This window comes from Toxorhynchites rutilus, chromosome 3, assembly GCF_029784135.1.
Source record: "Toxorhynchites rutilus septentrionalis strain SRP chromosome 3, ASM2978413v1, whole genome shotgun sequence".
NCBI lineage: Eukaryota > Metazoa > Arthropoda > Insecta > Diptera > Culicidae > Toxorhynchites > Toxorhynchites rutilus.
The window spans coordinates 195,261,783-195,272,089 of NC_073746.1; the positions used below are offsets into that span (position 1 = coordinate 195,261,783).

General features: G+C 40.6%; 1 long non-coding RNA gene across 1 annotated transcript; it reads left to right on the forward strand.

Moving 5' to 3' along the window:
• Nucleotides 1-1,986: 1,986 nt before the first annotated feature.
• Nucleotides 1,987-3,151, forward strand: LOC129778303 (uncharacterized). The gene is made up of 3 exons (XR_008743415.1): nt 1,987-2,181; nt 2,241-2,677; nt 2,734-3,151. It is a non-coding gene; the product is annotated as an uncharacterized LOC129778303 (long non-coding RNA).
• Nucleotides 3,152-10,307: the final 7,156 nt, after the last annotated feature.

The following is a 10,307-nucleotide window of genomic DNA, read 5'->3' on the forward strand; positions in this document are numbered from 1 at the left end:
ACTCACACTTGTTCTGCAGAGCCGAAAAACCCCAATGTGCTTGCAACGAAGCTCCGGTTTCCGTTAGCCATCTTTTACTTGAATGTCAACATACCAAAGATGCTCGAGTCCGACACAACATAGGTCAGAGTCTCTGAGATATCCTCAGTAGAGACGAGACCCAAGAAACCAATTTAATTGCGTTTCTGAAAGAAACCGACTTCTTTGGTAAAATCTAAACCGAAATACTAAATACCTTGGAAATTGCTTATTAAAGTTCGCCACTTCACAGTCATGTATGCGTGTTTATGTGTGTATACACATGTATGTACGGGTCGGAAGGAAGGTATTCATACATGTATATACACGCATTCAATAATAATAAATAACAAATAATATAATATATAATTTCATACCCACATCTATCTTCTATCCATTACATTATACTTTAATCAACTTCCTATTCCTAAAGCCACACTCACCAAGGAGGATAAATTCATTAAATAAACCTCTCCATTTTTCAGCTCTACTATATACCATTAAATTCAAAACCACTATATTTTATTATCTATTCAAACTGTATTTCATTTCATTTCACCCCACCCCACACCCACTCCTCCCCTCTTTCCTTCCCATACCACTCCCACCCCCTTCCACTCCACTAATCCCACCCAAATCCTTTCCACTCCTTTCCTTCCTATCCTCCTGAGAAGGGCCTTTTTGTTTTTTGGATTTGGAACACGCCTTTCGCTGGGTCACTTGTGCTTCGTTACTGCTTTGGTCCTTGGATCAGTAAATTTTTACTTTTCTTTATAGCATATATTAAATATCTTATGAAGCATAGGATCCCTTCCTACCTTCTTCTTTAACCGAGGGTCGAACGGACAGATCTGATGAGTGATTTTTTTTTTGGTTTCCCTTTCGCCAGTCCCCTCTGGGCTGGTTTTATTGTGGCTCTTCACTGGGCTAGAGGCGAATGAACTGCAAAGTTTAAAGCCTCTTAAAAACAAAGAAAGAAAGAAAGAAAGACAACATCGTTGCCTAACGTGCTGGAGGAGGTGGACGGCGAAGGATCGACACATACACGCGCAGAACTATTTCCGTTAGGATGCCATTCAGCATCGAGAAAGTTCCGGAAAGATCTAATCATTGCTGGAGAATAATCTGCCAGTTCCTTTGGGAATTTTCAAAATATATTCATGTGAAAGAGTTTAATTGAATGTTTTCTATCCATGTAACACTGTGACCAAATATGTCTCAATCAAGTGCTATTAACAGGTGGTTATCGAGTTGGTATTAACCACTGGTGGGCTTCCAGTATCGAGGAAAATGTGGAAATAACTAATCGTTACTGAAAATAATCTGCCATTTCCTCTGGGAATTTTCAAAATATATTCATGTGAAAGAGTTTAATTGAATGTTTTCTATCCATGTAACACTGTGACCAAATATGTTTCAATCAAGTGCTATTAACAGGTGGTTATCGAGTTGGCATTAACCACTGGTGGGCTTCCAGTAACGAGGAAAATGTGGAAATATCTAATCGTTACTGAAAATAATCTGCCAGTTCCTTTGGGAATTTTCAAAATATATTCATGTGAAAGAGTTTAATTGAATGTTTTCTATCCATGTAACACTGTGACCAAATACATTTGGTTTTGTGGTTTTTCAATCAATTGCAATCAACAGGATAGCTTCTGAAGATTATTCTTCCCCATCAGTAGGATATTTCCGTATCCAATATTGGATGCATAAAACCTTGTGCCTCCAACGTAACGCTCTCGTTTTCGAAGTTCTCCAAATATTCATTCATTCAGAATGAATTCAGATTCAACTTCATACAAATGATCTCTAAATCAACGATAGTCCTACGTCACCCTTGCGGTTATACCATAGATATAACCCACTTCCTGTTTTTTATGACGTTTTTTCACCACTTGCAGGCATTGGTGATTTTCACTTACATAGAGTACTAATTTGATTAAGGAAAAATCATGTTCATTCATAATTTTCATTTTAAAAGTGTATTCATTCCTTCTGCAAATCCATACTGTCATGCCTATTCCCCAATATCGCCAACGCGGATAGTTCGTTAGTCGAAAATACTGAATAATTAAACAAACCAAATGGCATCACTGGTGGTTCTTTTTTCCACTCCGCTAAACTGTCATCTCAAACAAAAACAAATGGATCATACAACTGGTGAGTATGAAATATATTTCGGCTTTTTAATTATTAATTATTTTATCTTGTCTTATCAGCTATGAATACATTCGACTCGTTTGCTTCCATCAATCGGTAAGTGAGAAAGATGATTTCTCCCATCACCACAATGCGGATTTCCACTTCTATCACAGCAGCCAACAACATCCGTTTTCCTGCAGCAGTAACCTCCAACCCCTGTTGGCAATGCCGGGGGACAGCATTAACAGCAGCAGCAGCAGAATTTGACCATGGTATGGTATTGCGAAGAACTTTCCCCATTAGAGGTTCCGTGCTTCGCGCACATTCAAAAATCCTCTTCAGACACGAAAACTCAACGACAAGGAGGTATTTATCAACTTGCTCAGCTGAATTGCCACCCGGAGGAACCCGAATGCACTGATTCCGTTGTATAGTAGAATGAAAATAGGCGAGGTAAGCGAACGTAATCGCATGATATTTTAATGTTCGCATTTTTATCCGGATCATACAACTGGTGAGTAGGGAATTCATTTCTACTTTTCACTTACTAATCATTTTATTTTGTTTCAGCTATGAATACATCCGACTCAATCAATCGGCGAATGAGAAAGATGATTTCCCTCATCACCACATTGCTTATTTCCACTTCTGTCACACCAGCCAACAGCATCAGCTTTCCCGCAGCAGTATCCTTTAAGTCCAGGGTGCTATTCCGGGGAACAGCATCAACAGCAACAGCAGCAGGACCTGGCCATCGATAGTATTTCGAGCAATTTTCCCCATCGGAGATCCCGTGCTTCACGCACATTGAAGAATCCTCCTCAGCCACATATCTGTGTCATCAAGGGCAAGGAGGTATTCATCAATGTACTCAGTCGGATTTGAATCGTCAATCCAGACAACCCGGATGCACCGATTCCATTATATACCTTATTTTTATTATAAATGGATTTTTATAATTTTTTTTCAATAAAATGATTAAAATCGATCAATGTATTTCCTTTTTATTTTCACTAACACACCAATACAAACAAGCAGCAAGCAGTGCTGGAAGCAGCGCTGCAAGCAGGTCGACGCCTTGCACATGTTGGTGAAAAAGTGGCGTCAAGTTGTTCGATGAATGCATATGAAAGGTCGATAACTCGATTGCAAGGTGGCAGCATTTGAGGTCGATTGTTGACATTTCATCGACCCGATCTTGGCAGGCAAAACGGAATGTGGGCTTTTTCACCGCTTGTTTACATCGACGAATATATTTTTGACGTAGGACTACGTCTTTCATTTCTATACCGGGGTGTAAAATCAAAGTTTCGAAAATAGCTCCTGAACAACTGAACGAAATGGTATGATAAACACTTCATTCGAAAGATAAAATGTCTACGCGTTATAATTGAACAGCGATTGGAGCATGTTGTCGCTGTTGTGGTGTAGCTCTTCGTTTATCATGAAAACGCGGATGAACGGTGTCACCAAGAGCCTGATTGTGCACCTTAGGCGAGAAGGGAATCCATCAGGAGGAGATTGATGCCACAAACGGACATCGGAGCATCCGCCACACACACACATACACGCGCGGAACTCTTCGTTTGGATGCCATTCAGAATCGAGAAAATTCCGGAAAGATGTCATCGTTGCTGAAAAATAATCTGCCCTGGGAATTGAAAAATACATTCATGCGAAAGAGTTTATTTTAATGTTTTCTATCCATGTAACACTGTGACCAAATATTTTTCAATTAAGTGCTATTAACGGGTGGTTATCGAGTTAGCATTAACCACCTCTGGTGGGCTTCGAGTATCGAGGAAAAGCTGGAAAAAACTAATAGTTGCTGAAAAATAATCTGCCAGTTCCCCTTTGAATTGAAAAATACATTGATGCGAAAGAGCTTATTCTAATCTTTTCTATCCATATAACACTGCAACCAAATACATTTGGTTTTGTGATTTTTCAACCGATCGCAATTTACAGGAAAGCTTCTGAAAATTATTCTTTCCCATCAGTAGAAAATTTTCGTATCCAATAAAGTACGCGCGCGCAACGAAAAATCTTTCGCATCGCGAAAATTATATAATTTTCAATAGCAATAACAGTCGCCGAAAGAGAGTTCTTCCCCTCTAGTTTGCCTACCAAATTGCCATCGTAAACCACACCTTCTCTCGATTCAATCACGCACAAAAAGCATACTTAAGCGATATTCTGGTGGTGAAACGAATTCATTTTTCGTGAGGGCATCAACAAGCCAACATCGTTATTGAACGAGCTGGACGGCGAGGAATCGAGGGATCGAGAGATTCATTACCTAGCCTGACCTGACCTGAAAGACATGCAGTTTGTTTGGAACTGTGAGGGAGGGCAGAAAAGCCAGGAGGCAGGAGGCAGGAGGAGAAGAGAAGGTGACCAAGAGAGTATCAGCATCGAAAAACGGTTCCCCGGGAAGACATCAGAGCAGCCACCACACACACGCACATATACACGCACGGATATTTTTTTCGTTTGGATGCCATTCAGCATCGAGAAAATTCCGGAAAGATACAATCGTTGCTGAAAAATAATATGCCAGTTTCCCTGGGAATTGAAAAATACATTCATGTGAAAAAGTTTATTTTAATGTTTCCTATTCATGTAAAACTGCGACCAAATACATTTGATTTTGTAATTTTTCATTCAAGTGTAATAAGCAGGAAAGCTTCTGAAGATTATTCTTCCCCATCAGTAGGATATTTTCGTATCCAATATAGTACGCGCGCGCAACGGAAAATGTTTTGCATCGCGAAAATTATATAATTTTCAATCCATTAATGCTCAGTCGCCGAAAGTTTCAAACTCAGAGAGTTCATTCCCCTCTAGTTTGCCTTCCAAATTGCCATCGTAAACCACACCTTCTCTCGATTCAATCACGGACAAAAAGCATACTTAAGCGATATTCTGGTGGTGAAAAGCATTCATTTTTCGTGAGGCAACATCGTAATTGAACGAGCTGAACGTGCTGGACGAGCTGGACGGCGAGGGATCGAGGGATTCATTACCTATACTGACCTGACCTGGAAGACATGCAGTTTGTTTCGAACTGTGAGGGAGGGCAGAAAAGCCGATCCATCAGAAAGAGAAGAGAAAACGTCCGAAAGAATACCAGCATCGAAAATTGGTTCCGCTTGATACATCGGAGCAACCGCCATACACACACACATACACGCGCGCAACTCTTTATGTTTGCTGGTTAACGAGAAGAATCCAGAAAGAAGTGATCGTTGCTGAAAAATAATCTGCCAGTTCCCCTTGGAATTACAAATTACATTCAAGCGAAAGAGTTGATTTTAACGTTTTCTATCCATATAATACTGCGACCAAATAAAATTAGTTTTGTGATTTTTCAATCAAGTGCAATTAACAGGTGATTATCGAGTTAGCATTGATCACTGGTGGTGGACTTCGAGATGAATCCGGGAAGATATCGCTGCTGCAAAATAATCTGCCAGTTCCCCTTGGCTAAACTGACCAGACGTCCCGCGTTACGCGGGACAGTCCCGCATTTCAACAAAATGTCCCGCGTAAGATTCCGTCCCGCATTTGGAAAAAGAAACGAAAATGTCCCGCGATATCAATATATTTCAATATCACAATTTGATCATGTTGATTTTCTTAAATGGATGAACCAACGTTAGTCAGACGAAAAGTTCATCTTTGGTCCTCTAGCTCGGTCAGGGCTTAACGTTTCAAATAAGCCGGAAGAAACAGTGTATATTCGACAGGAAGAGGCAGAGTTGTTTGATGAAGTATCGTAAATGAAGCGCTGGACGGTCTTACGGAAGTCGGCCGGAACCTGAACCATAACCGATGAAAAGATGTATATCGGCGTGTTATTTTTCCTTTTCGTGGCTTTGGTGGTCGTCTGTTTCTCTATTTTGGCCAATCGCCCAAAAGTTTTCTATCGGGCGCAGCTGGGGAATGTTGGGAAGGTTGGTGGTCTTCGCGACAATGTTTATCTCCAGCCGATCCATCCTCCAGTGATCTTTTGGCATAATGGGCTGATCCCAGGTTCGGCATAAAGACCACATTACCTTCCAACTCCGGCAAGCACTTCGTACTATATATTTCCCCGCTCACCATATGACTCGGAAGAAGAGCGGCTTGGACATTCCCTTCACGTCTGGCAGAGAAGATTCTTCTTCGAGAACTTGATGTGAATGATATATTCGACGTCATCGCTTACCTAGGGAACGTAAAGTACCCGGTCCCCTGCCATTCGTTGAATTCTAGCATCAAGTACGTCTCGTCTTTCATTATTAGTACGAAAAAAAGTTTTTCGTCGGAAAGAAGTTTTTCACCAGCACCTCAAGCTACTCCTTCTGGGTGATTGCCTGCTGCTCAGATACGGCCGGTCTCGTCTGACGCTTCCGTATAAAAATGTCCATTTTGGCCAGATTCTTCTCCACCGTTTGACCGGTTGCTTCGATCTCCCGGCTTAAGGAGCGGCGAAGAGATGATATTGTAAATACCAGATTGCCTTTATCTGGCGGACACAAAGTACCTCAGAATATCCAACTCCTTCGCTGTGAGATGGAGCTTGCAGTATGGAAAAATCATCAAGTTGCTTGACACTGCTACTGCTGCGAATCAACAGCCTTGAATCATTTTTGTTGTAGACTTAATAAACGTAAGATTTAAAGAAAATTTGTTCCTATAAATTATCTTTCATCGCCATTCGAAATTAGTCAATTTTTTTGAATGCATACGTTAACACTAAAACCGATGAAAAATGAATTGAAATTTTCGAAGAAAATTGTAGAATTTGAATCGTGCTTGCCAGGCGTAAATGCTCTGATTGAGCGAGTGATTTTCGGGCGTAAACAAAATCTAAACCACCGAAAAATCATAACTGAGTGCCGATACTTATGTTTATGTTCACATAACGTATATACATAAAGTTTTGTGTTTTGTGTCCCGCGTTAGACCTCTGACCATCTGGTCACTTTACCCTTGGCATTGAAAATAACATGCAAGCGAAAGAGCTCTCGTTTTCGAAGTCCCCCAAATATTTATTTATTCATTCATTTAGAATGGATTCAGATTAAACTTCAAACAAATGATCACAGAATCAACGATAGTCCTACGTCACCATTGCGGTTATACCATAGAAATAACCCACTTCCTGTTTTTTCCACTATGTTTCGTAGGAGAGTGTATGCATACTAATACTTATGACAGACATACAACTGTACTAGCGTTGTACTTCTAAAATTGTATGTCTGTCACCATGTACAGTGCTAGAACCATGCAAGCAACTCGGTACAATCGTTGTACCTGTACCGACCTGTTTTACCGCTGTACATGGCTACAGTTGTACTGTGCGCAGCGCCATAGACGGTTGGTGGTGGGTAGCATGAACAAACCGAATCAAAGCACTTGGTAAACGTTCTTTTCATTAATTTTCTCTTAAGTAATAACTCAGATTGGAAGCTTTTTTGTAGTGTTTGATAGCTTAGACGTTAAATAAAAACCATTTTCATTGAAATATGTGGTGAAAATTGGGAAAATTTCTGATTGTCAGTTTGACATACGGTACAATGTACAACCAAAGTATGTCTGTCATGGAAAGATGGTAACTGTAAAACGCTGTACACGTACAACGCAAGTACAGCTGTATGTCTGTCCCTGGTATAACCAACCTTATACTTATGACAGACATACAGCTGTATTGCGTTGTACTTCGAAAATTGTATGTCTGTCACCATGTACAGCGCTAGAACCATGCAAGCAACTCGGTACAATCGCTGTACCTGTACCGACCTGTTTTACCGCTGTACATGGCTACAGTCGTACTGTGCGCAGCGCCATAGACGGTTAGTGGTGGGTAGCATGAACAAGCAGAATCAAATCACTTGATAAACGTTCTTTTCATTGACCTTCTTTTAAGTTAATAACTCAGATTGGAAACTTTTTTGTTGTGTTTGATAGTTTAGACACTAAATAAAAACCTTTTTCATTGAAATATGTGGTGGAAATTGAAAAATATCTGATTGTCAGTTTGACATACGGTACAATGTACAACCAAAGTATGTCTGTCATGGTACGATGGTTCCTGTACAACGCTGTACACGTACAACGCAAGTACAGCTGTATGTCTGTCCCTGGTATAAGGTACGGTAATGTGCTCAATAGTGAAATATATGATAGTGAATGAGCTGATAACCACCTATTCATTCCCTATCACAGCCATCATTTTGATTGTACGATATGTGCATACGGCGAAAGATGCCCGGCGTTGAACATTCAATAAGTACAAAGCCTTCATACATAAACATAAACGCATCACCAGAAAGGACTACAACATTGTTGTGCCAACGGCCACTCTAATATTGACCATTCGCGGAACTGTTGTTCCCGATTTCATTTATTTTGGGTTCATTCGAGTCGGGACTAGAAATTTTTATCCCAATCCAATGCAATGCTACAAGTGTTACAAATTTGGACATACGAACAAGCGATGCAAGCGCGAAAATCCGCTTTGCAGAAACTGCGGCCAAGAACACCCGGAACAACAAACAGAAGCAAACAAAGTATGCAATGCTTCAGCTTTTTGTGTCAACTGCCAAGGGAACCACTCCTCTTCCAGTAGGAATTGTCCCGTATGGCAAAATGAAAACAAAATTACCAGAATAAGAATCGATAATGGAATCTCATACAAAGAGGCAAAGGAACAGGTTCAACTTCAAAACAATGGCTCACAGACTCAGACTCACCAACTTGCAAAAGCCAGCACCCACATGTAACTGCGCCTCGGCCGCTTCGGCCACTTCTAGTCGCGAAAGCACCCCCCCAATTGACACCACATTCGATACAACCATGACAGATTCAACAACTGGTAGTTCAACAACTGAATCTGCAAACGAATCAGTTGTCTCTATGGATACGTCTGATGCTCCAAACAAAAACAAAAACAAAAGAAAAATAACTAAAGGATCATCCTCAGAGTCAGATCAAAAATCTGAAGATGAGACCCAAACAAACAAGGACAAGAAAAGAACTAAGAATGAACAAAGACAGACACCAACAACAAATAACAATACAACCCCAACAGAAAACAACAACAACAACAACAACAACAACAACAACACACATCAAACAAAAAACAACAATAACAACAACAGCAACGCACATCCAACAAAAAACAACACCAATACCTCAAAGAAAGCTTCTCTTTCCAAGGACCATCGAACTAATTCTCTTTGAATAGTTCAAACATACACACAATTAAGACTCAGGAATTAGAGTTAAAAACACCAACACATTCACTCCAACACAGAAATTCGGGATACAATGGAACATCAGAAGTATCCGACAAAATATTCTAGAATTGAAAATGCTTATTTCGAACTCTAATCCCACAGTCATAGCCCTTCAAGAAACTATGACACCAAACAATTTCAATAAACACTTCATCTCAAAATATATCACATATTTCAAAGAGGGTCCCAACCCCTCAAAACACGGAGTTGCAATCGCAATCAAGGATGGCACTCCACATGATCTTCTTCCCATTACCACTGACCTTCAGGCAGTGGTAGTGCGCATTAAACACCCCTTTCCAATCACCGTCGTTAGCATCTACATCACTAATAATTCCGATCCGAACACTCTACGCGGACAACTGGACCATCTGTTCGCCCGCCCCAATCATGCTTATGGGTGATTTCAACGCCCACTCATACGCCTGGGGAGGTGCATACCTCGATCGAAAAGGATCCATCATTGAGGATTTCATATCCGACCATTCTCTTCTCCTTCTTAACAACGGCCAACACACCAGAATCCATTATTCTGGTACTACTTCAGCCATCGATCTCACTATAGTATCAGACAAACTCTCTTCAAAGCTTTCTTGGAACATCCACGATGATACTTGCGGAAGCGATCATTTTCCAATCTTCACTTCCTTCGGCCAAACTTCTCCAGAGTTTTCAACAAGACCAAGATGGAAATTTGAATACGCTGACTGGGCTGGCTATCAGTTTTACATTGAAAACCGCCTCTCCGCTAAACGAGATTGGACAGCCGAGGAATTCTCCAAAGTTGTGTAATGAAACGGATCTTCTACTGTGCGCATTTTGCGCTAATGACATGCATGTAAATACAGAGAAGAAATG